Here is a 26,798-nt window from a genome sequence, read left to right as displayed (position 1 = left end):
CTCCAAGTAAAGGCAAATTGTGGACGACACTCTGCTGCCAGAGGGATTGAGAAAAACGCATTAGCAATGTCAATTGTGGCATACCACTTGGCTGCCTTTGACTCTAGCTCGTATTGAAGTTCTAGCATATCTGGAACGGCAGCACTCAGCGGTGGTGTAACTTCATTCAGGCCACGATAGTCAACTGTTAGTCTCCACTCCCCATTAGACTTCCGCACTGGCCATATGGGACTATTAAAGGGTGAGCGGGTTTTGCTGATCACTCCTTGGCTCTCCAGTTGGCGAATCAACTTGTGGATGGGAATCAGAGAGTCTCGGTTGGTGCGATATTGCCGCCGGTGCACCGTCGTGGTAGCAATTGGCACTTGTTGTTCTTCAACCTTGAGCAACCCCACAATCGAAGGGTCTTGAGAGAGACCAGGCAGGGTAGACAGCTGTTCAGTGCCCTCCATCTCCAAGGCAGCTATACCAAAAGCCCATCGATACCCCTCCGGGTCCTTAAAATACCCCCTCCTGAGATAGTCTATGCCAAGGATACACGGAGCCTCTGGACCAGTCACAATGGGGTGTTTCTGCCATTCATTTCCAGTTAGGCTTACTTCAGCTTCCAATACAGTTAATTCTTGGGATCCCCCTGTCACACCAGAAATACAAATGGATTCTGTCCCTTTATAACTTAATGGCATTAGGGTGCACTGTGCGCCGGTGTCTACTAGAGCCTTATACTCCTGTGGGTCTGACGTGCCAGGCCATCGAATCCACACAGTCCAATAGACCCAGTTATCCCTTTCCTCCACCTGGCTGGAGGCAGGGCCCCTCTAATTCTGGTTAGAGTATTCAGTATTCACTTCTCGTAAAATTGGCTCAGAAGTCCCTTCAAGAGGATCAGAAATGAAATCAGCCCTTCTACTCTGTTTGGAAACTGGAGCGGCATTTTTCCTGGTAGAATCCCCTTTTGTGGTGGTTTTTCCTCGCAGTTCACGTACCCGTGCATTTAGGACCGAGGTAGGTTTTCCGTCCCATTTCCTCATGTCCTCTCCCTGATCACATAGGTAAAACCACAGGGCACCTCGCGGTGTGTACCTTCTATATTCTCTCTCTTGGGAAGAGGAGCGCTCACTCCTAATAGCTGAGACATTGGTCCTTACACGTGTGGAGTAGGACATATCCTCTTTGATTTGTTGGACATCCTCGGACAGCTTCTCCACAGCTGCAATGCAGGCTTGTAGGGAGGAGGAGAGATTTTCTTCGTATTGACGGAGTTGGCAAGCCACTTCCTCCACTGTCGGTGCCTCTTCATCCTTCCAGGCCATTATTGCCAATGCGTTGGCATAGGATGATGGTGCGCTCCGTACAAACTTCCGCCACATGGGTCGTGTGCATTGGACTTCATCTGGATCTTTGGGTAATTGTGGGTTGTCCGGGTCATGATGGATCGTCTCTAGCACAGCTAATTCCCTCAGATATTGAATACCTTTTTCCATGGTGGTCCACTTGCTTGATTGACATATAACATCTTCCTTAAAGGGGTACCTTTCCTTCACACTTGACAGGAGTCGCCTCCAGAGGCTGATGGCTTGTGTCCCTCTTCCAATTGCCCTGTCAATGCCACCTTCCCTGGCAAGCGATCCCAGCTGCTTGGCTTCCCTACCTTCTAATTCCAAGCTATTAGCCCCATTGTCCCAGCATCGGAGGAGCCAGGTGATAATATGCTCACCTATGCGGCGGCCAAAGTCTTTTCGTAGATCCCGCAGCTCACTCAAGGATAGGGACCGGGTTATTACCTCTGGTTCTGCCTCTTCCTCCGGTTCCCGTGATGACCCTGGTTCATCTTCATCCTTCGCTAAGCGAACTGATTTTTTTGTATATTTCTTTTTCTGTACGGGGGCAACTGATGCTGGTGCAGGTTGGTCCGCTGGTTCAGTTACAGTATCGCTCACTGGGTTTTGGATAACCGCAGTGTCTGTCGCCGAGGTTTGGGTAGCAGCAGTGCTCGTCACTGGGGCTGGAGGGACTGCAGTGCCCGTTGCTGAGGTTTGGGTGGCTGCTGTACTCATTGCCGGGGCTGGAGGGGCTGCAGTGCCTGTTGTTGAGGTTTGGGTAGCCCGAGTTCTCGTCGCCGGGGCTGGAGGGGTCGCGGTGCCTGTCGCCAAGGTCTGGGTGCCTGCAATGCTCCTTGCCGGGGCTGGAGGGGCCGCAGCGCCCGTTGCCAAGGTTTGGGTGGCCGCGGTGCTCACCATTTTGTTGTTAGGTCCAGAGACTTTCTCTTCCCCTTGAGGGTACTGAGTGGTGTCAAACAGGGCTCGATAGGCATGGGCCAGGCCCCAGCACGTTGCAGTGATTTGTATCTCTCTGGAGCTGCCAGGGTGACAGCATACCTTTTCCAAATATTTTACTAGTTCTTCTGGATCCTGCACTTGTTCAGGGGTGAATTTCCAAAACACTGGAGGTGCCCACTTTTCTAGGTATTTGCCCATACTACCCCACACACCCTGCCACTCATAATTATCCAGCCTTGGGGCAGATCTCTGGGTGATCTTCTTAAATAGCTGTTTAACCTTAAACGAGAGCTGAACCACATTCAGAAGTATGCTAATTCCTAGCAGTAGGGCTAGGACCGTGCTAGTCCCAACATTCCAGAAGTATTCAAATTTTTAAAAATTCTCAAACACCATTGTAACTGGACCGAAGGAGAAAGGAGAGGGGAAGAAAGGTACCCCACCCACAGACTGGTTTTCCATGGAGGAAAGGTAAATGGTATAATTATTAATAGTTTCCCACAGATGGCTCCCGCAGTATAAAGGTGACAATGCTAAGTGCAAATACCGGATTAATCCCACAGCTGATGACTTTATCATACCATAAACCAGAGTTATACCATACATCAAAGCGAAAACCTTAATCCACCTCCCACGGATGATAAGCAGTAGAAGAGGAACTACATACAGCAAGCGAGGTGATACATAACAGAGCCTTAAAAACCAGAGCAACAACTCTAAGAATGCATAAATCAACATAATGAATGCTTAGGACAAATTTGTTTTAACAAGCTCTGGTCAGGTTTGTCGTTATCTCAACCCTTCGTGCCCCACGTTGGGCGCCAAAAGGACTGTCGTGGTTTAACCCCAGCCAGCAACTAAGCACCACGCAGCCCCTCACTCACTCCCCCCCCATCCAGTGGGATGGGGGAGAAAATCAGGAAAAGAAGTAAAACTCCTGGGTTGAGATAAGAACGATTTAATAGAACAGAAAAGAAGAGACTAATAATGATAATGATAACACTAATAAAATGACAACAGTAGTAATAAAAGGATTGAAATGTACAAATGATGCACGGGGCAATCGCTCACCACCCGCCGACCGACACCCAGCCAGTCCCCAAGTGGCGAAAAAAACCCTGCCCCCCCCACTTCCCAGTTCCTAAACTAGATGGGACGTCACATGGTATGGAATACACTGTTGGCCAGTTTGGGTCAGGTGCCCTGGCTGGGCATGAGAAGCTGAAAAATCCTTGACTGTAGTCTAAACACTACTGAGCAACAACTGAAAACATCAGTGTTATCAACATTCTTCATATACTGAACTCAAAACATAGCACTGTACCAGCTACTAGGAAGACAGCTAACTACATCCCAGCTGAAACCAGGACAGGCCCGTTGTCCCTACCCGACGTTCCGGGATAGAACCAGTTCCCGAAACAGTACTATGGGTTTGTACCGGAAATCTTTGTGATGCGCCGGAGTTCACCTGTTGTCCCTACGGGCGTGCGATGTTAGGACCGGCCTCCCTTCCTGACCCCCCAGGGTAGGCCTGGTGTCCCTACCTGGTGCTCCGGGTAGGCCTGGCTTCCCTTCCTGACGCTCCGGGGTAGTACGGGTAACCCCACCTGGTGCTCCGGGGTGGTACCTGTAACCCTCTACGGTACTCCGGGGTGGTACCAGTACTCCCACCAGGTACTCCGGGTAGTACCCGCAACCCTCATCGGTACTCCGGGGTAGTACCAGTAACCCTCACCAGGTACTCCGGGGTGGTACCAGTACCCCCACCTGGTACTCCGGGGTAGCACCGGTACCACCACTTGGCACTCCGGGGTGGTACCAGTACCCCCACCCGGCACTCCGGGGTAGTACTAGTACCCCAGTTAGTACTACGGAGTACAACTGCTGTCCCTACGGCTTCGCAGGTTAGACCCGCCCTTTCTATCTGACCCTCCGCGTTAGGCCCGGTGTCACTAACCGACGTTCCAGGATAGAACTGGTTCCCGCAACAGTGCTATGGGGTTGTACCGGAAATCTTTGTGATGCGCCGGAGTTCACCTGTTGTCCCTACGGGTGCGCGCTGTTACGCCCGGCCTCCCTTCTTGACCCCCCAGGGTAGGCCTGGTGTCCCTACCTGGTGCTCTGGGTAGGCCTGCAATCTGTTCCCGACACTTCGGGGTAGTAGCCGTAATCCTCATTGGTACTCCACGGTAGTACCCGTAATCCTCATCGGTACTCCGGGGTAGTAACCGTAACCCCACCCGGTACTCCGGGGTAGTGCCCGTAACCCTCATCGGTACTCCGGGGTGGTACCTGTACCCCCACCCGGTACTCCGGGGTAGTGCCCGTAACCCTCATCGGTACTCCGGGGTGGTGCCAGTACCCCCACCCAGTACTACAGGGTACAACTGCTGTCCCTACGGCTGCGCGGGGTTAGACCCGCCCTTTCTATCTGACCATCCGCGTTAGGCCCGGTGTCCCTACCCGATGTTCCGGGATAGAATCGATTCCCCCAACAGTACTCTGGGGTTGTACGGGAAACCTTTGTGATGCGCGGACTTCATCTGTTGTCCCTACGGGTGCGCAGTGTATACACCCGGCCTCCCTTCCAGACCCTCCAGGGTAGGCCTGGTATCCCTACCTGGTTCTCCGGGGAGGCCTGGAGTCCGTTCCCGACGCTCCGGGGTAGTACCTGTACCCCCACTCGGTACTCCGCGGTAGTACCCGTAATCCTCATCGGTACTCCGGGGTAGTAACCGTAACCCCACCCGGTACTCCGGGGTAGTGCCCGTAATCCTCATCGGTACTCCGGGGTGGTAGCAGTACCACCACTCGGCACTCCGGGGTGGTACCAGTACGCCCACCTAGTACTATAGGGTACAACTGCTGTCCCTACGGCTGCGCGGGTTAGACCAGCCCTTTCTATCTGACCCTCCGCGTTAGGCCCGGTGTCCCTACCCGACGTTCCGGGATAGAACTGGTTCCCCCAACAGTACTATGGGGTTGTACCGGAAACCTTTGTGATGCGCCGGAGTTCACCTGTTGTCCCTACGGGCGCGCCCTGTTAGACCCGGCCTCCCTTCCAGACCCTCCAGGGTAGGCCTGGTATCCCTACCTGGTTCTCCGGGGAGGCCTGGCATCCCTTCCCGACACTCCGGGGTAGTACCGGTACCCCCACTCGGTACTCCGCGGTAGTACCCGTAATCCTCATCGGTACTCTGGGGTAGTAACCGTAACCCCACCCGGTACTCCGGGGTAGTGCCCGTAACCCTCATCGGTACTCCGGGGTGGTACCAGTACCCACAACCGGTACTCCGGGGTAGCACTGGTACCACCACTCGGCACTCCAGGGTGGTACCAGTACCCCCACCTAGTACTACAGGGTACAACTGCTGTCCCTACGGCTGCGCGGGTTAGACCAGCCCTTTCTATCTGACCCTCCGCGTTAGGCCCGGTGTCCCTACCCGACGTTCCGGGATAGAACCGATTCCCCCACCAGTACTCTGGGGTTGTACGGGAAACCTTTGTGATGCGCCGGACTTCATCTGTTGTCCCTACGGGTGCTCAGTGTATACACCCGGCCTCCCTTCCTGAGCCCCCAGGGTAGTCCTGGTATCCCTACCTGATGCTCCGGGGTAGGCCTGGCGTCCCTTCCCAATGCTCCGGGGTAGTACCAGTATACCCACCTGGTACTCCGGGGTAGTACCCATAATGCTCATTGGTACTCTGGGGTGGTACCAGTACACACAGCCGGCACTCCGGGGTACAAATGCTGTCCCTATGGGCGCCCACGGTTAGACCCGCCCTTCCTACCTGACCCTCCACGTCAGGCCCGGTGTCCCTACGCAATGTTCCGGGATAGAAACGCTTCTCCCACCAGTAATCTGGGTTTGTACCGGAAACCTTTGTGATGCGCCGGAGTTCACCTGGTGTCCCTACGGGCGCGCAGTGTTAGACCCCGCCTCACTTCCAGACCCTCCAGGGTAGGCCTGGTATCCCTACCTGATGCTCCGGGGTAGGCCTGGCGTCCCTTCCCGAGGCTCCGGGGTAGTACCGGTACCCCCACTCAATTCTCCAGGGTATTACCCGTAATCCTAATTGGTACTCCGGGGTAGTACCCATGCCCCCACCCGGTACTCTGGAGTAGTACCCGTAACCCTCATCGTTACTCTGGGGTGGTACCAGTACCCCCACCCGGTACTCCGGGGCAGTACCGGTAGCACCACTCGGCACTCCGGGGTGGTGCCAGTACCCCCACCCAGTACTACGGAGTACAACTGCTGTCCCTACGGGCAGGCGGGGTAGACCCGCCCTATCTATCTGACCCTCTGACTTAGGCCCGTTGTCCCTACCCGACGTTCCGGGATAGAACTGGTTCCCGCAACAGTGCTATGGGGTTGTACCGGAAATCTTTGTGATGCGCCGGAGTTCACCTGTTGTCCCTACGGGCGCGCCCTGTTAGACCCGGCCTCCCTTCCAGACCCTCCAGGGTAGGCCTGGTATCCCTACCTGGTTCTCCGGGGAGGCCTGGCATCCCTTCCCGACACTCCGGGGTAGTACCGGTACCCCCACTCGGTACTCCGCGGTAGTACCCGTAATCCTCATCGGTACTCTGGGGTAGTAACCGTAACCCCACCCGGTACTGCGGGGTAGTGCCCGTAACCCTCATCGGTACTCCGGGGTGGTACCAGTACCCACAACCGGTACTCCGGGGTAGCACCCGTACCACCATTCGGCACTCCGGGGTGTTAGCAGTACCCCACCTAGTACTACAGGGTACAACTGCTGTCCCTACGGCTGCGCGGGTTAGACCAGCCCTTTCTATCTGACCCTCCGCGTTAGGCCCGGTGTCCCTACCCGACGTTCCGGGATAGAACCGATTCCCCCACCAGTACTCTGGGGTTGTACGGGAAACCTTTGTGATGCGCCGGACTTCATCTGTTGTCCCTACGGGTGCGCAGTGTATACACCCGGCCTCCCTTCCTGACCCTCCAGGGTAGTCCTGGTATCCCTACCTGATGCTCCGGGGTAGGCCTGGCGTCCCTTCCCAACGCTCCGGGGTAGTACCAGTATACCCACCTGGTACTACGGGGTAGTACCCATAATTCTCATTGGTACTCTGGGGTGGTACCAGTACACACAGCCGGCACTCCGGGGTACAAATGCTGTCCCTATGGGCGCCCACGGTTAGACCCGCCCTTCCTACCTGACCCTCCACGTTAGGCCCGGTGTCCCTACGCAATGTTCCGGGATAGAAACGCTTCTCCCACCAGTAATCTGGGTTTGTACCGGAAACCTTTGTGATGCGCCGGAGTTCACCTGGTGTCCCTACGGGCGCGCAGTGTTAGACCCGGCCTCCCTTCCAGACCCTCCAGTGTAGGCCTGGTATTCCTACCTGATGCTCCGGGGTAGGCCTGGCGTCCCTTCCCGAGGCTCCGGGGTAGTACCGGTACCCCCACTCAATTCTCCAGGGTATTACCCGTAATCCTAATTGGTACTCCGGGGTAGTACCCATGCCCCCACCCGGTACTCTGGAGTAGTACCCGTAACCCTCATCGTTACTCTGGGGTGGTACCAGTACCCCCACCCGGTACGCCGGGGTAGTACAGGTAGCACCACTCGGCACTCCGGGGCGGTGCCAGTACCCCCACCCAGTACTACGGAGTACAACTGCTGTCCCTACGGGCAGGCGGGGTAGACCCGCCCTATCTATCTGACCCTCCGACTTAGGCCCGTTGTCCCTACCCGACGTTCCGGGATAGAACTGGTTCCCGCAACAGTGCTATGGGGTTGTACCGGAAATCTTTGTGATGCGCCGGAGTTCACCTGTTGTCCCTACGGGCGTGCGATGTTAGGACCGGCCTCCCTTCCTGACCCCCCAGGGTAGGCCTGGTGTCCCTACCTGGTGCTCCGGGTAGGCCTGGCTTCCCTTCCTGACGCTCCGGGGTAGTACGGGTAACCCCACCTGGTGCTCCGGGGTGGTACCTGTAACCCTCTACGGTACTCCGGGGTGGTACCAGTACTCCCACCAGGTACTCCGGGTAGTACCCGCAACCCTCATCGGTACTCCGGGGTAGTACCAGTAACCCTCACCAGGTACTCCGGGGTGGTACCAGTACCCCCACCTGGTACTCCGGGGTAGCACCGGTACCACCTCTTGGCACTCCGGGGTGGTACCAGTACCCCCACCCGGCACTCCGGGGTAGTACTAGTACCCCAGTTAGTACTACGGAGTACAACTGCTGTCCCTACGGGCGGGAGGGGTAGACCCGCCCTTTCTACCTGACCCTCCGCGTTAGGCCCGGTGTCCCTACCCGACGTTCCGGGATAGAACCGGTTCCCCCAACAGTACTATGAGGTTGTACCGGAAACCTTTGTGATGCGCCGGAGTTCACCTGTTGTCCCTACGGGCGCGCCCTGTTAGACCCGGCCTCCCTTCCTGACCCTCCAGGGTAGGCCTGGTATCCCTACGTGGTTCTCCGGTGAGGCCTGGCGTCCGTTCCCGACGCTTCGGCGTAGTACCTGTACCCCCACTCCGTACTCTGCGGTAGTACCCGTAATCCTCATCGGTATTCCGGGGTAGTGCCCGTAACCCTCATCGGTACTCCGGGGTGGTACCAGTACCCCCACCCGGTACTCCGGGGTAGCGCCGGTACCACCACTCGGCACTCCGGGGTGGTACCAGTACCCCCACCTAGTACTACAGGGTACAACTGCTGTCCCTACGGCTGCGCGGGTTAGACCCGCCCTTTCTTTCTGACCCTCCGCGTTAGGCCCGGTGTCACTAACCGACGTTCCAGGATAGAACTGGTTCCCGCAACAGTGCTATGGGGTTGTACCGGAAACCTTTGTGATGCGCCGGAGGTCACCTGTTGTCCCTACGGGTGCGCGTTGTTACGCCCGGCCTCCCTTCTTGACCCCCCAGGGTAGGCCTGGTATCCCTACCTGGTGCTCTGGGTAGGCCTGCAATCCATTCCCGACACTCCGGGGTAGTACCCGTAATCCTCATCGGTACTCCGTGGTAGTACCCGTAATCCTCATCGGTACTCCGGGGTAGTAACCGTAACCCCACCCGGTACTCCGGGGTAGCACTGGTACCACCACTCTGCACTCCGGGGTGGTGCCAGTACCCCCACCCAGTACTACAGGGTACAACTGCTGTCCCTACGGCTGCGCGGGGTTAGACCCGCCCTGTCTATCTGACCATCCGCGTTAGGCCCAGTGTCCCTACCCGATGTTCCGGGATAGAATCGATTCCCCCACCAGTACTCTGGGGTTGTACGGGAAACCTTTGTGGTGCGCCGGACTTCATCTGTTGTCCCTACGGGTGTGCAGTGTATACACCCGGCCTCCCTTCCAGACCCTCCAGGGTAGGCCTGGTATCCCTACCTGGTTCTCCGGGGAGGCCTGGAGTCTGTTCCCGACGCTCCGGGGTAGTACCTGTACCCCCACTCGGTACTCCGCGGTAGTACCCGTAATCCTCATCGGCACTCCGGGGTGGTAGCAGTACCACCACTCGGCACTCCGGGGCGGTACCAGTACCCCAACTAGTAATATAGGGTACAACTGCTGTCCCTACGGCTGCGCGGGTTAGACCAGCCCTTTCTATGTGACCCTCCACGTTAGGCCCGGTGTCCCTACCCGACGTTCCGGCATAGAACTGGTTCCCCCAACAGTACTATGGGGTTGTACCGGAAACCTTTGTGATGCGCCGGAGTTCACCTGGTGTCACTACGGGCGCGCCGTGTTAGACCCGGCCTCCCTTCCAGACCCTCCAGGGTAGGCCTGGTATCCCTACCTGATGCTCCGGGGTAGGCCTGGCGTCCCTTCCCGAGGCTCCGGGGTAGTACCGGTACCCCCACTCAATTCTCCAGGGTATTACCCGTAATCCTAATTGGTACTCCGGGGTAGTACCCATGCCCCCACCCGGTACTCTGGCGTAGTACCCGTAACCCTCATCGTTACTCTGGGGTGGTACCAGTACCCCCACCCGGTACTCCGGGGTAGTACCGGTACCACCACTCGGCACTCCGGGGTGGTGCCAGTAACCCCACCCAGTACTACGGAGTACAACTGCTGTCCCTACGGGCAGGCGGGGTAGACCCGCCCTATCTATCTGACCCTCCGACTTAGGCCCGTTGTCCCTACCCGACGTTCCGGGATAGAACTGGTTCCCGCAACAGTGCTATGGGGTTGTACCGGAAATCTTTGTGATGCGCCGGAGTTCACCTGTTGTCCCTACGGGCGTGCGATGTTAGGACCGGCCTCCCTTCCTGACCCCCCAGGGTAGGCCTGGTGTCCCTACCTGGTGCTCCGGGTAGGCCAGGCTTCCCTTCCTGACGCTCCGGGGTAGTACGGTTAACCCCACCTGGTGCTCCGGGGTGGTACCAGTACTCCCACCAGGTACTCCGGGTAGTACCCACAACCCTCATCGGTACTCCGGGGTAGTACCGGTACCACCACTTGGCACTCCGGGGTGGTACCAGTACCCCCACCCGGCGCTCCGGGGTAGTACTAGTACCCCAGTTAGTACTACGGAGTACAACTGCTGTCCCTACGGGCGGGAGGGGTAGACCCGCCCTTTCTATCTGACCCTCCGCGTTAGGCCCGGTGTCCCTACCCGACGTTCCGGGATAGAACCGGTTCCCCCAACAGTACTATGAGGTTGTACCGGAAACCTTTGTGATGCGCCGGAGTTCACCTGTTGTCCCTACGGGCGCGCCCTGTTAGACCCGGCCTCCCTTCCTGACCCTCCAGGGTAGGCCTGGTATCCCTACGTGGTTCTCCGGTGAGGCCTGGCGTCCGTTCCCGACGCTTCGGCGTAGTACCTGTACCCCCACTCCGTACTCTGCGGTAGTACCCGTAATCCTCATCGGTATTCCGGGGTAGTGCCCGTAACCCTCATCGGTACTCCTGGGTGGTACCAGTACCCCCACCCGGTACTCCGGGGTAGCGCCGGTACCACCACTCGGCACTCCGGGGTGGTACCAGTACCCCCACCTAGTACTACAGGGTACAACTGCTGTCCCTAGGGCTGCGCGGGTTAGCCCCGCCCTTTCTATCTGACCCTCCGCGTTAGGCCCGGTGTCACTAACCGACGTTCCAGGATAGAACTGGTTCCCGCAACAGTGCTATGGGGTTGTACCGGAAACCTTTGTGATGCGCCGGAGTTCACCTGTTGTCCCTACGGGTGCGCGCTGTTACGCCCGGCCTCCCTTCTTGACCCCCCAGGGTAGGCCTGGTGTCCCTACCTGGTGCTCTGGGTAGGCCTGCAATCCGTTCCCAACACTCCGGGGTAGTACCCGTAATCCTCATCGGTACTCCGCGGTAGTACCCGTAATCCTCATCGGTACTCCGGGGTAGTAACCGTAACCCCTACCGGTACTCCGGGGTAGTGCCCGTAATCCTCATCGGTACTCCGGGGTGGTAGCAGTACCACCACTCGGCACTCCGGGGTGGTACCAGTACCCCCACCTAGTACTATAGGGTACAACTGCTGTCCCTACGGCTGCGCGGGTTAGACCAGCCCTTTCTATCTGACCCTCCGCGTTAGGCCCGGTGTCCCTACCCGACGCTCCGGGATAGAACCGATTCCCCCACCAGTACTCTGGGGTTGTACCGAAACCTTTGTGATGCGCCGGAGTTCACCTGTTGTCCCTACGGGCGCGCCCTGTTAGACCCGACCTCCCTTCCAGACCCTGCAGGGTAGGCCTGGTATCCCTACCTGGTTCTCCGGGGAGGCCTGGCATCCCTTCCCGACACTCCGGGGTAGTACCGGTACCCCCACTCGGTACTCCGCGGTAGTACCCGTAACCCTCATCGGTACTCCGGGGTGGTTCCTGTACCCACAACCGGTACTCCGGGGTAGCACCCGTACCACCATTCGGCACTCCGGGGTGTTAGCAGTACCCCACCTAGTACTACAGGGTACAACTGCTGTCCCTACGGCTGCGCGGGTTAGACCAGCCCTTTCTATCTGACCCTCCGCGTTAGGCCCGGTGTCCCTACCCGACGTTCCGGGATAGAACCGATTCCCCCACCAGTACTCTGGGGTTGTACGGGAAACCTTTGTGATGCGCCGGACTTCATCTGTTGTCCCTACGGGTGCGCAGTGTATACACCCGGCCTCCCTTCCTGACCCTCCAGGGTAGTCCTGGTATCCCTACCTGATGCTCCGGGGTAGGCCTGGCGTCCCTTCCCAACGCTCCGGGGTAGTACCAGTATACCCACCTGGTACTCCGGGGTAGTACCCATAATGCTCATTGGTACTCTGGGGTGGTACCAGTACACACAGCCGGCACTCCGGGGTACAAATGCTGTCCCTATGGGCGCCCACGGTTAGACCCGCCCTTCCTACCTGACCCTCCACGTTAGGCCCGGTGTCCCTACGCAATGTTCCGGGATAGAAACGCTTCTCCCACCAGTAATCTGGGTTTGTACCGGAAACCTTTGTGATGCGCCGGAGTTCACCTGGTGTCACTACGGGCGCGCAGTGTTAGACCCCGCCTCCCTTCCAGACCCTCCAGGGTAGGCCTGGTATCCCTACCTGATGCTCCGGGGTAGGCCTTGCGTCCCTTCCCGAGGCTCCGGGGTAGTACCGGTACCCCCACTCAATTCTCCAGGGTATTACCCGTAATCCTAATTGGTACTCCGGGGTAGTACCCATGCCCCCACCCGGTACTCTGGCGTAGTACCCGTAACCCTCATCGTTACTCTGGGGTGGTACCAGTACCCCCACCCGGTACTCCGGGGTAGTACCGGTACCACCACTCGGCACTCCGGGGTGGTGCCAGTAACCCCACCCAGTACTACGGAGTACAACTGCTGTCCCTACGGGCAGGCGGGGTAGACCCGCCCTATCTATCTGACCCTCCGACTTAGGCCCGTTGTCCCTACCCGACGTTCCGGGATAGAACCGGTTCCCGCAACAGTGCTATGGGCTTGTACTGGAAATCTTTGTGATGCGCCGGAGTTCACCTGTTGTCCCTACGGGAGTGCGATGTTAGGACCGGCCTCCCTTCCTGACCCCCCAGGGTAGGCCTGGTGTCCCTACCTGGTGCTCCGGGTAGGCCTGGCTTCCCTTCTTGAAGCTCCGGGGTAGTACGGTTAACCCCACCTGGTGCTCCGGGGTGGTACCAGTACTCCCACCAGGTACTCCGGGTAGTACCCGCAACCCTCATCGGTACTCCGGGGTAGTACCGGTACCACCACTTGGCACTCCGGGGTGGTACCAGTACCCCCACCCGGCACTCCGGGGTAGTACTAGTACCCCAGTTAGTACTACGGAGTACAACTGCTGTCCCTACGGGCGGGAGGGGTAGACCCGCCCTTTCTATCTGACCCTCCGCGTTAGGCCCGGTGTCCCTACCCGACGTTCCGGGATAGAACCGGTTCCCCCAACAGTACTATGAGGTTGTACCGGAAACCTTTGTGATGCGCCGGAGTTCACCTGTTGTCCCTACGGGCGCGCCCTGTTAGACCCGGCCTCCCTTCCTGACCCTCCAGGGTAGGCCTGGTATCCCTACGTGGTTCTCCGGTGAGGCCTGGCGTGCGTTCCCGACGCTTCGGCGTAGTACCTGTACCCCCACTCCGTACTCTGCGGTAGTACCCGTAATCCTCATCGGTATTCCGGGGTAGTAACCGTAACCCTCATCGGTACTCCGGGGTGGTACCAGTACCCCCACCCGGTACTCCGGGGTAGCGCCGGTACCACCACTCGGCACTCCGGGGTGGTACCAGTACCCCCACCTAGTACTACAGGGTACAACTGCTGTCCCTAGGGCTGCGCGGGTTAGCCCCGCCCTTTCTATCTGACCCTCCGCGTTAGGCCCGGTGTCACTAACCGACGTTCCAGGATAGAACTGGTTCCCGCAACAGTGCTATGGGGTTTTACCGGAAACCTTTGTGATGCGCCGGAGTTCACCTGTTGTCCCTACGGGTGCGCGCTGTTACGCCCGGCCTCCCTTCTTGACCCCCCAGGGTAGGCCTGGTGTCCCTACCTGGTGCTCTGGGTAGGCCTGCAATCCGTTCCCGACACTCCGGGGTAGTACCCGTAATCCTCATCGGTACTCCACGGTAGTACCCGTAATCCTCATCGGTACTCCGGGGTAGTAAACGTAACCCCTACCGGTACTCCGGGGTAGTGCCCGTAATCCTCATCGGTACTCCGGGGTGGTAGCAGTACCACCACTCGGCACTCCGGGGTGGTACCATTACCCCCACCTAGTACTATAGGGTACAACTGCTGTCCCTACAGCTGCGCGGGTTAGACCAGCCCTTTCTATCTGACCCTCCGCGTTAGGCACGGTGTCCCTACCCGACGTTCCGGGATAGAACTGGTTCCCCCAACAGTACTATGGGGTTGTACCGGAAACCTTTGTGATGCGCCGGAGTTCACCTGTTGTCCCTACGGGCGCGCCCTGTTAGATCCGGCCTCCCTTCCTGACCCTCCAGGGTAGGCCTGGTATCCCTACCTGGTTCTCCGGGGAGGCCTGGCATCCCTTCCCGACACTCCGGGGTAGTACCGGTACCCCCACTCGGTACTCCGCGGTAGTACCCGTAATCCTCATCGGTACTCCGGGGTAGTAACCGTAACCCCACCCGGTACTCCGGGGTAGCACTGGTACCACCACTCTGCACTCCGGGGTGGTGCCAGTACCCCCACCCAGTACTACAGGGTACAACTGCTGTCCCTACGGCTGCGCGGGGTTAGACCCGCCCTGTCTATCTGACCATCCGCGTTAGGCCCACTGTCCCTACCCGATGTTCCGGGATAGAATCGATTCCCCCAACAGTACTCTGGGGTTGTACGGGAAACCTTTGTGATGCGCCGGACTTCATCTGTTGTCCCTACGGGTGTGCAGTGTATACACCCGGCCTCCCTTCCAGACCCTCCAGGGTAGGCCTGGTATCCCTACCTGGTTCTCCGGGGAGGCCTGGAGTCCGTTCCCGACGCTTCGGGGTAGTACCGGTACCCCCACTCGGTACTCCGCGGTAGTACCCGTAATCCTCATCGGTACTCCGGGGTAGTAACCGTAACCCCACCCGGTACTCCGGGGTAGCACTGGTACCACCACTCTGCACTCCGGGGTGGTGCCAGTACCCCCACCCAGTACTACAGGGTACAACTGCTGTCCCTACGGCTGCGCGGGGTTAGACCCGCCCTGTCTATCTGACCATCCGCGTTAGGCCCACTGTCCCTACCCGATGTTCCGGGATAGAATCGATTCCCCCAACAGTACTCTGGGGTTGTACGGGAAACCTTTGTGATGCGCCGGACTTCATCTGTTGTCCCTACGGGTGTGCAGTGTATACACCCGGCCTCCCTTCCAGACCCTCCAGGGTAGGCCTGGTATCCCTACCTGGTTCTCCGGGGAGGCCTGGAGTCCGTTCCCGACGCTTCGGGGTAGTACCTGTACCCCCGCTCGGTACTCCGCGGTAGTACCCGTAATCCTCATCGGTACTCCGGGGTAGTAACCGTAACCCCTACCGGTACTCCGGGGTAGTGCCCGTAATCCTCATCGGCACTCTGGGGTGGTAGCAGTACCACCACTCGGCACTCCGGGGTGGTACCAGTACCCCCACCTAGTACTATAGGGTACAACTGCTGTCCCTACGGCTGCGCGGGTTAGACCAGCCCTTTCTATCTGACCCTCCGCGTTAGGCACGGTGTCCCTACCCGACGTTCCGGGATAGAACTGCTTCCCCCAACAGTACTATGGGGTTGTACCGGAAACCTTTGTGATGCGCCGGAGTTCACCTGGTGTCCCTACGGGCGCGCAGTGTTAGACCCCGCCTCCCTTCCAGACCCTCCAGGGTAGGCCTGGTATCCCTACCTGGTTCTCCGGGGTAGGCCTGGCGTCCCTTCCCGAGGCTCCGGGGTAGTACCGGTACCCCCACTCAATTCTCCAGGGTATTACCCGTAATCCTAATTGGTACTCCGGGGTAGTACCCATGCCCCCACCCGGTACTCTGGAGTAGTACCCGTAACCCTCATCGTTACTCTGGGGTGGTACCAGTACCCCCACCCGGTACGCCGGGGTAGTACAGGTAGCACCACTCGGCACTCCGGGGCGGTGCCAGTACCCCCACCCAGTACTACGGAGTACAACTGCTGTCCCTACGGGCAGGCGGGGTAGACCCGCCCTATCTATCTGACCCTCCGACTTAGGCCCGTTGTCCCTACCCGACGTTCCGGGATAGAACTGGTTCCCGCAACAGTGCTATGGGGTTGTACCGGAAATCTTTGTGATGCGCCGGAGTTCACCTGTTGTCCCTACGGGCGTGCGATGTTAGGACCGGCCTCCCTTCCTGACCCCCCAGGGTAGGCCTGGTGTCCCTACCTGGTGCTCCGGGTAGGCCTGGCTTCCCTTCCTGACGCTCCGGGGTAGTACGGGTAACCCCACCTGGTGCTCCGGGGTGGTACCTGTAACCCTCTACGGTACTCCGGGGTGGTACCAGTACTCCCACCAGGTACTCCGGGTAGTACCCGCAACCCTCATCGGTACTCCGGGGTAGTACCAGTAACCCTCACCAGGTACTCCGGGGTGGTACCAGTACCCCCACCTGGTACTCCGGGGTAGCACCGGTACCACCACTTGGCACTCCGGGTTGGTACCGGTACCACCACTCGGCACTCCGGGGTGGTACCAGGACCCCCACCCAGTACTACAGGGTACAACTGCTGTCCCTACGGGCGGGAGGGGTAGACCCGCCCTTTCTACCTGACCCTCCGCGTTAGGCCCGGTGTCCCTACCCGACGTTCCGGGATAGAACCGGTTCCCCCATCAGTACTATGAGGTTGTACCGGAAACCTTTGTGATGCGCCGGAGTTCACCTGTTGTCCCTACGGGCGCGCCCTGTTAGACCCGGCCTCCCTTCCTGACCCTCCAGGGTAGGCCTGGTATCCCTACGTGGTTCTCCGGTGAGGCCTGGCGTCCGTTCCCGACGCTTCGGCGTAGTACCTGTACCCCCACTCCGTACTCTGCGGTAGTACCCGTAATCCTCATCGGTATTCCGGGGTAGTAACCGTAACCCTCATCGGTACTCCTGGGTGGTACCAGTACCCCCACCCGGTACTCCGGGGTAGCGCCGGTACCACCACTCGGCACTCCGGGGTGGTACCAGTACCCCCACCTAGTACTACAGGGTACAACTGCTGTCCCTAGGGCTGCGCGGGTTAGCCCCGCCCTTTCTATCTGACCCTCCGCGTTAGGCCCGGTGTCACTAACCGACGTTCCAGGATAGAACTGGTTCCCGCAACAGTGCTATGGGGTTGTACCGGAAACCTTTGTGATGCGCCGGAGTTCACCTGTTGTCCCTACGGGTGCGCGCTGTTACGCCCGGCCTCCCTTCTTGACCCCCCAGGGTAGGCCTGGTGTCCCTACCTGGTGCTCTGGGTAGGCCTGCAATCCGTTCCCGACACTCCGGGGTAGTACCCGTAATCCTCATCGGTACTCCGCGGTAGTACCCGTAATCCTCATCGGTACTCCGGGGTAGTAACCGTAACCCCTACTGGTACTCCGGGGTAGTGCCCGTAATCCTCATCGGTACTCCGGGGTGGTAGCAGTACCACCACTCGGCACTCCGGGGTGGTACCTGTAACCCTCTACGGTACTCCGGGGTGGTACCAGTACTCCCACCAGGTACTCCGGGTAGTACCCGCAACCCTCATCGGTACTCCGGGGTAGTACCAGTAACCCTCACCAGGTACTCCGGGGTGGTACCCGTAACCCCACCTGGTACTCCGGGGTAGCACCGGTACCACCACTTGGCACTCCGGGGTGGTACCAGTACCCCCACCCGGCACTCCGGGGTAGTACTAGTACCCCAGTTAGTACTACGGAGTACAACTGCTGTCCCTACGGGTGGGAGGGGTAGACCCGCCCTTTCTATCTGACCCTCCGCGTTAGGCCCGGTGTCCCTACCCGACGTTCCGGGATAGAACCGGTTCCCCCAACAGTACTATGAGGTTGTACCGGAAACCTTTGTGATGCGCCGGAGTTCACCTGTTGTCCCTACGGGCGCGCCCTGTTAGACCCGGCCTCCCTTCCTGACCCTCCAGGGTAGGCCTGGTATCCCTACGTGGTTCTCCGGTGAGGCCTGGCGTCCGTTCCCGACGCTTCGGCGTAGTACCTGTACCCCCACTCCGTACTCTGCGGTAGTACCCGTAATCCTCATCGGTATTCCGGGGTAGTGCCCGTAACCCTCATCGGTACTCCGGGGTGGTACCAGTACCCCCACCCGGTACTCCGGGGTAGCGCCGGTACCACCACTCGGCACTCCGGGGTGGTACCAGTACCCCCACCTAGTACTACAGGGTACAACTGCTGTCCCTAGGGCTGCGCGGGTTAGCCCCGCCCTTTCTATCTGACCCTCCGCGTTAGGCCCGGTGTCACTAACCGACGTTCCAGGATAGAACTGGTTCCCGCAACAGTGCTATGGGGTTGTACCGGAAACCTTTGTGATGCGCCGGAGTTCACCTGTTGTCCCTACGGGTGCGCGCTGTTACGCCCGGCCTCCCTTCTTGACCCCCCAGGGTAGGCCTGGTGTCCCTACCTGGTGCTCTGGGTAGGCCTGCAATCCGTTCCCAACACTCCGGGGTAGTACCCGTAATCCTCATCGGTACTCCGCGGTAGTACCCGTAATCCTCATCGGTACTCCGGGGTAGTAACCGTAACCCCTACCGGTACTCCGGGGTAGTGCCCGTAATCCTCATCGGTACTCCGGGGTGGTAGCAGTACCACCACTCGGCACTCCGGGGTGGTACCAGTACCCCCACCTAGTACTATAGGGTACAACTGCTGTCCCTACGGCTGCGCGGGTTAGACCAGCCCTTTCTATCTGACCCTCCGCGTTAGGCCCGGTGTCCCTACCCGACGTTCCGGGATAGAACCGATTCCCCCACCAGTACTCTGGGGTTGTACCGAAACCTTTGTGATGCGCCGGAGTTCACCTGTTGTCCCTACGGGCGCGCCCTGTTAGACCCGGCCTCCCTTCCAGACCCTCCAGGGTAGGCCTGGTATCCCTACCTGGTTCTCCGGGGAGGCCTGGCATCCCTTCCCGACACTCCGGGGTAGTACCGGTACCCCCACTCGGTACTCCGCGGTAGTACCCGTAACCCTCATCGGTACTCCGGGGTGGTACCTGTACCCACAACCGGTACTCCGGGGTAGCACCCGTACCACCATTCGGCACTCCGGGGTGTTAGCAGTACCCCACCTAGTACTACAGGGTACAACTGGTGTCCCTACGGCTGCGCGGGTTAGACCAGCCCTTTCTATCTGACCCTCCGCGTTAGGCCCGGTGTCCCTACCCGACGTTCCGGGATAGAACCGATTCCCCCACCAGTACTCTGGGGTTGTACCGAAACCTTTGTGATGCGCCGGAGTTCACCTGTTGTCCCTACGGGCGCGCCCTGTTAGACCCGGCCTCCCTTCCAGACCCTCCAGGGTAGGCCTGGTATCCCTACCTGGTTCTCCGGGGAGGCCTGGCATCCCTTCCCGACACTCCGGGGTAGTACCGGTACCCCCACTCGGTACTCCGCGGTAGTACCCGTAACCCTCATCGGTACTCCGGGGTGGTACCTGTACCCACAACCGGTACTCCGGGGTAGCACCCGTACCACCATTCGGCACTCCGGGGTGTTAGCAGTACCCCACCTAGTACTACAGGGTACAACTGCTGTCCCTACGGCTGCGCGGGTTAGACCAGCCCTTTCTATCTGACCCTCCGCGTTAGGCCCGGTGTCCCTACCCGACGTTCCGGGATAGAACCGATTCCCCCACCAGTACTCTGGGGTTGTACGGGAAACCTTTGTGATGTGCCGGACTTCATCTGTTGTCCCTACGGGTGCGCAGTGTATACACCCGGCCTCCCTTCCTGACCCTCCAGGGTAGTCCTGGTATCCCTACCTGATGCTCCGGGGTAGGCCTGGCGTCCCTTCCCAACGCTCCGGGGTAGTACCAGTATACCCACCTGGTACTCCGGGGTAGTACCCATAATGCTCATTGGTACTCTGGGGTGGTACCAGTACACACAGCCGGCACTCCGGGGTACAAATGCTGTCCCTATGGGCGCCCACGGTTAGACCCGCCCTTCCTACCTGACCCTCCACGTTAGGCCCGGTGTCCCTACGCAATGTTCCGGGATAGAAACGCTTCTCCCACCAGTAATCTGGGTTTGTACCGGAAACCTTTGTGATGCGCCGGAGTTCACCTGGTGTCACTACGGGCGCGCAGTGTTAGACCCCGCCTCCCTTCCAGACCCTCCAGGGTAGGCCTGGTATCCCTACCTGATGCTCCGGGGTAGGCCTTGCGTCCCTTCCCGAGGCTCCGGGGTAGTACCGGTACCCCCCCTCAATTCTCCAGGGTATTACCCGTAATCCTAATTGGTACTCCGGGGTAGTACCCATGCCCCCACTCGGTACTCCGCGGTAGTACCCGTAACCCTCATCGTTACTCTGGGGTGGTACCAGTACCCCCACCCGGTACTCCGGGGTAGTACCGGTACCACCACTCGGCACTCCGGGGTGGTGCCAGTAACCCCACCCAGTACTACGGAGTACAACTGCTGTCCCTACGGGCAGGCGGGGTAGACCCGCCCTATCTATCTGACCCTCCGACTTAGGCCTGTTGTCCCTACCCGACGTTCCGGGATAGAACTGGTTCCCGCAACAGTGCTATGGGCTTGTACTGGAAATCTTTGTGATGCGCCGGAGTTCACCTGTTGTCCCTACGGGAGTGCAATGTTAGGACCGGCCTCCCTTCCTGACCCCCCAGGGTAGGCCTGGTGTCCCTACCTGGTGCTCCGGTTAGGCCTGGCTTCCCTTCCTGACGCTCCGGGGTAGTACGGGTAACCCCACCTGGTGCTCCGGGGTGGTACCAGTACTCCCACCAGGTACTCCGGGTAGTACCCGCAACCCTCATCGGTACTCCGGGGTAGTACCGGTACCACCACTTGGCACTCCGGGGTGGTACCAGTACCCCCACCCGGCAGTCCGGGGTAGTACTAGTACCCCAGTTAGTACTACGGAGTACAACTGCTGTCCCTACGGGCGGGAGGGGTAGACCCGCCCTTTCTATCTGACCCTCCGCGTTAGGCCCGGTGTCCCTACCCGACGTTCCGGGATAGAACCGGTTCCCCCATCAGTACTATGAGGTTGTACCGGAAACCTTTTTGATGCGCCGGAGTTCACCTGTTGTCCCTACGGGCGCGCCCTGTTAGACCCGGCCTCCCTTCCTGACCCTCCAGGGTAGGCCTGGTATCCCTACGTGGTTCTCCGGTGAGGCCTGGCGTCCGTTCCCGACGCTTCGGCGTAGTACCTGTACCCCCACTCCATACTCTGCGGTAGTACCCGTAATCCTCATCGGTATTCCGGGGTAGTAACCGTAACCCTCATCGGTACTCCGGGGTGGTACCAGTACCCCCACCCGGTACTCCGGGGTAGCGCCGGTACCACCACTCGGCACTCCGGGGTGGTACCAGTACCCCCACCCAGTACTACAGGGTACAACTGCTGTCCCTACGGCTTCGCGGGTTAGACCCGCCCTTTCTATCTGACCCTCCGCGTTAGGCCCGGTGTCACTAACCGACGTTCCAGGATAGAACTGGTTCCCGCAACAGTGCTATGGGGTTGTACCGGAAACCTTTGTGATGCGCCGGAGTTCACCTGTTGTCCCTACGGGTGCGCGCTGTTACGCCCGGCCTCCCTTCTTGACCCCCCAGGGTAGGCCTGGTGTCCCTACCTGGTGCACCTGCTTAAGCCTGGCGTCCCTTCCCGACACTCCGGGGTAGTACCAGTACCCCCACTCGGTACTCCGCGGTAGTACCCGTAATCCTCATCGGTACTCCGGGGCGGTACCTGTACCCCCACCCTCTATTCTGGGGCAGTACCGGTAGCACCACTCTGCACTCCAGGGTGGTACCAGTACCCCCACCCAGTACTACAGGGTACAACTGCTGTCCCTACGGGCGCGCGATGTTAGACTCGCCCTTACTACCTGACCCTCTGCATTAGGCCCGGTGTCCCTACCCGACATTCCGGGATAGAACCGGTTCCCCCAACAGTACTATGGGTACTATCCGGAGTACCTGGTTTGAGTACTGGTCCCACCCCAGAGTACAGTAGAGGATTACATGTACCACCCAGGAGCACCAGGTGGGGGTACCGGTACTACCCCGGAGCGTCGGGAAGGGACGCCAGGGTTAAGCAGGTGCACCAGGTAGGGATACCAGGCGTACCCTGGGGGCTCAGGAAGGGCGGCCGAGTCTAAGAGGGCGCTCCCGTAGGGACAACAGTTGAACTCCGGCGCATCACAAAGGTTTCCGGTACAACCCCATAGTACTGTTGGGGGAACAGCTTCTATCCCGGAACGTCGGGTAGGGACACTGGGCCTAATGCAGAGGGTCAGGTAGTAAGGGCGAGTCTAACCCCGCGCGCCCGTAGGGACAGCAGTTGCACCCTGTAGTAGTGGGTGGGGGTACTGGTACCACCCCGGAGTGCCGAGTGGTGGTACCGGTACTACCCCGGAGCGCTGGTTGTGGGTAAAGGTACCAGCCCGGAGTACCGATGAGGATTGCGGTTACTACCACGGAGTACCGAGTGGGGGTACCGGTACTACCCCGGTGCGTCGGGAAGGGACGCCAGGCCTTCCCGGAGCACCAGGTAGGGATACCAGGCCTACCCTGGGGGCTCAGGAAGGGAGGCCGGGTCTAAAGGGCGCGCCCGTAGGGACAACAGGTGAACTCCGGCGCATCACAAAGGTTTCCAGTACAAGCCCATAGTACTGTTGGGGGAACCGTTTCTATCCCGGAACGTCGGGTAGGGACACCGGTCCTAATGCAGAGGGTTAGTTAGTAAAGGCGAGTCTAACACTGCGCGCCCGTATGGACAGCAGTTGTACCCTGTAGTACCGGGTGGGGGTACTGGTACCACCCTGGAGTACCGATGAGGGTTACGGGTAGTACCCGGAGTACCTGGTGGGAGTACTGGTACCACCCCGGAGTACCGTAGAGGGTTATGGGTACCACCCAGGAGAACCAGGAGGGGGTACCGGTACTACCCTGGAGCGTCGGGAAGGGACGCCAGGCTTAAGCAGGTGCACCAGGTAGGGATACCAGGCCTACCCTGGGGGCTCAGGAAGGGAGGCCGGGTCTAACAGGGGGCGCCCGTAGGGACAACAGGTGAACTCCGGCGCATCACAAAGGTTTCCGGTACAACCCCATAGTACTGTTGGGGGAACAGGTTCTATCCCGGAACGTCGGGTAGGGACACCGGGCCTAACGTGGAGGGCGAGATAGAAAGGGCGGTTGTAACCCCGCTCGCCCGTAGGGACAGCAGTTGCACCCTGTAGTACTGGGTGGGGGTACTGGTACCACCCCGGAGTGCCGAGTGGTGGTACCGGCACTACCCCGGATCGCCGGTTGCGTGTACAGGTACCACCCCGGAGTACCGGTGAGGGTTACGGGTACTACCCCGCAGTACCTGGTAGGGGCACGGGTACTAACCCGGAGTACCGATGAGGATTGCGGGGACTACCACGGAGTACCGAGTGGGGGTACCGGTACTACGTCGGAGCGTCAGGAAGGTATGCCAGGCCTCCCCGGAGCACCAGGTAGGTATACCAGGCCTACCCTGGGGGCTCAGGAAGGGCGGCCGGGTCTAACAGGGCGCTCCCGTAGGGACAACAGGTGAACTCCGGCGCATCACAAAGGCTTCCGTTACAACCCCATAGTACTGTTGGGGGAACCGGTTCCATCCTGGAATGTCGGGTAGGGACACCGGGCCTAAAGCGGAGGGTCAGGTTGTAAGGGCGAGTCTAACTTTGCGGGCCCGTAGGGACAGCATTTGTACCCTGTAGTCCTGGGTGGGGGTACTGGTACCACCCAGGAGTGCCCAGTGGTGGTACCGGCACTACCCCGGAGCGCCGGTTGCGTGTACAGGTACCACCCCGAGTACCGATGAGGGTTACGGGTACTACCCCGGAGTACCTGGTGGGAGTACTGGTACCACCCCGGAGTACCGATGAGGATTATGGGTACTACCACGGAGTACCGAGTGGGGATAGCGGTACTACCCGGAGCGTCGGGAAGGGACGCCAGGCTTAAGCAGGTGCACCAGGTAGGGATACCAGGCGTACCCTGGGGGCTCAGGAAGGGAGGCCGGGTCTAACAGGGCGCGCCCGTAGGGACAACAGGTGAACTCCGGCGCATCACAAAGGTTTCCGTTACAACCCCATAGTACTGTTGGGGGAACAGGTTCTATCCCGGAACGTCGGGTAGGGACACCGGGCCTAACGTGGAGGGTGAGATAGAAAGGGCGGTTGTAACCCCGCTCGCCCGTAGGGACAGCAGTTGTACCCCGTAGTAGTACTCGGTGGGGGTACTGGTACCACCCCGGAGTGCCGAGTGGTGGTACCGGCACTACCCCGGAGCGCCGGTTGCGGGTACAGGTACCACCCCGGAGTACCGATGAGGGTTACGGGTACTACCCCGCAGTACCTGGTAGGGGCACGGGTACTAACCCGGAGTACCGATGAGGATTGCGGGGACTACCACGGAGTACCGAGTGGGGATAGCGGTACTACCCGGAGCGTCGGGAAGGGACGCCAGGCTTAAGCAGGTGCACCAGGAAGGGATACCAGGCGTACCCTGGGGGCTCAGGAAGGGCGGCCGAGTCTAAGAGGGCGCTCCCGTAGGGACAACAGGTGAACTCCGGCGCATCACAAAGGTTTTTGCGGTACAACCCCATAGTACTGTTGGGGGAACAGCTTCTATCCCGGAACGTCGGGTAGGGACACTGGGCCTAATGCAGAGGGTCAGGTAGTAAGGGCGAGTCTAACCCCGCGCGCCCGTAGGGACAGCAGTTGCACCCTGTAGTAGTGGTTGGGGTACTGGTACCACCCCGGAGTGCCGAGTGGTGGTACCGGTACTACCCCGGAGCGCCGGTTGTGGGTACAGGTACCAGCCCGGAGTACCGATGAGGGTTACGGTTACTACCACGGAGTACCGAGTGGGGGTACCGGTACTACCCCGGTGCGTCGGGAAGGGACGCCAGGCCTTCCCGGAGCACCAGGTAGGGATACCAGGCCTACCCTGGGGGCTCAGAAAGGGAGGCCGGGTCTAAAGGGCGCGCCCGTAGGGACAACAGGTGAACTCCGGCGCATCACAAAGGTTTCCAGTACAAGCCCATAGTACTGTTGGGGGAACCGTTTCTATCCCGGAACGTCGGGTAGGGACACCGGTCCTAATGCAGAGGGTTAGTTAGTAAGGGCGAGTCTAACATTGCGCGCCCGTAGGGACAGCAGTTGTACCCTGTAGTACCGGGTGGGGGTACTGGTACCACCCCGGAGTACCGATGAGGGTTACGGGTACTACCCCGGAGTACCTGGTGGGAGTACTGGTACCACCCCGGAGTACCGTAGAGGGTTATGAGTACCACCCAGGAGAACCAGGAGGGGGTACCGGTACTACCCTGGAGCGTCAGGAAGGGACGCCAGGCTTAAGCAGGTGCACCAGGTAGGGATACCAGGCCTACCCTGGGGGCTCAGGAAGGGAGGCCGGGTGTAACAGGGCGCGCCCGTAGGGACAACAGGTGAACTCTGGCGCATCACAAAGGTTTCCGTTACAACCCCATAGTACTGTTGGGGGAACAGGTTCTATCCCGGAACGTCGGGTAGGGACACCGGGCCTAACGTGGAGGGTGAGATAGAAAGGGCGGTTGTAACCCCGCTCGCCCGTAGGGACAGCAGTTGTACCCCGTAGTAGTACTCGGTGGGGGTACTGGTACCACCCCGGAGTGCCGAGTGGTGGTACCGGTACTACCCCGGAGCGCCGGTTGCAGGTACAGGTACCACCACGGAGTACCGATGAGGATTACGGGGACTACCACGGAGTACCGAGTGGGGGTACCGGTACTACCCCGGAGCGTCAGGAAGGTATGCCAGGCCTCCCCGGAGCACCAGGTAGGGATACCAGGCCTACCCTGGGGGCTCAGGAAGGGAGGCGGGGTCTAACAGGGCGCGCCCGTAGGGACAACAGGTGAACTCTGGCGCATCACAAAGGTTTCCGTTACAACCCCATAGTACTGTTGGGGGAACAAGTTCTATCCCGGAACGTCGGGTAGGGACACCGGGCCTAACGTGGAGGGTGAGATAGAAAGGGCGGTTGTAACCCCGCTCGCCCGTAGGGACAGCAGTTGTACCCCGTAGTAGTACTCGGTGGGGGTACTGGTACCACCCCGGAGTGCCGAGTGGTGGTACCGGCACTACCCCGGAGCGCCGGTTGCGGGTACAGGTACCACCCCGGAGTACCGATGAGGGTTACGGGTACTACCCCGGAGTACCTGGTGGGAGTACTGGTACCACCCCGGAGTACCGATGAGGGTTACGGGTACTACCACGGAGTACCGAGTGGGGGTACCGGTACTACCCCGGAGCGTCGGGAAGGTATGCCAGGCCTCCCCGGAGCACCAGGTAGGGATACCAGACCTACCCTGGGGGCTCAGGAAGGGAGGCTGGGTCTAACAGGGCGCGCCCGTAG

This window comes from Haliaeetus albicilla, chromosome 12 (assembly GCF_947461875.1).
Source record: "Haliaeetus albicilla chromosome 12, bHalAlb1.1, whole genome shotgun sequence".
NCBI classification, from domain to species: Eukaryota; Metazoa; Chordata; class Aves; order Accipitriformes; family Accipitridae; genus Haliaeetus; species Haliaeetus albicilla.
The sequence above is the reverse complement of the archived record's forward strand: the minus strand, read 5'-3'. Positions refer to the sequence as shown.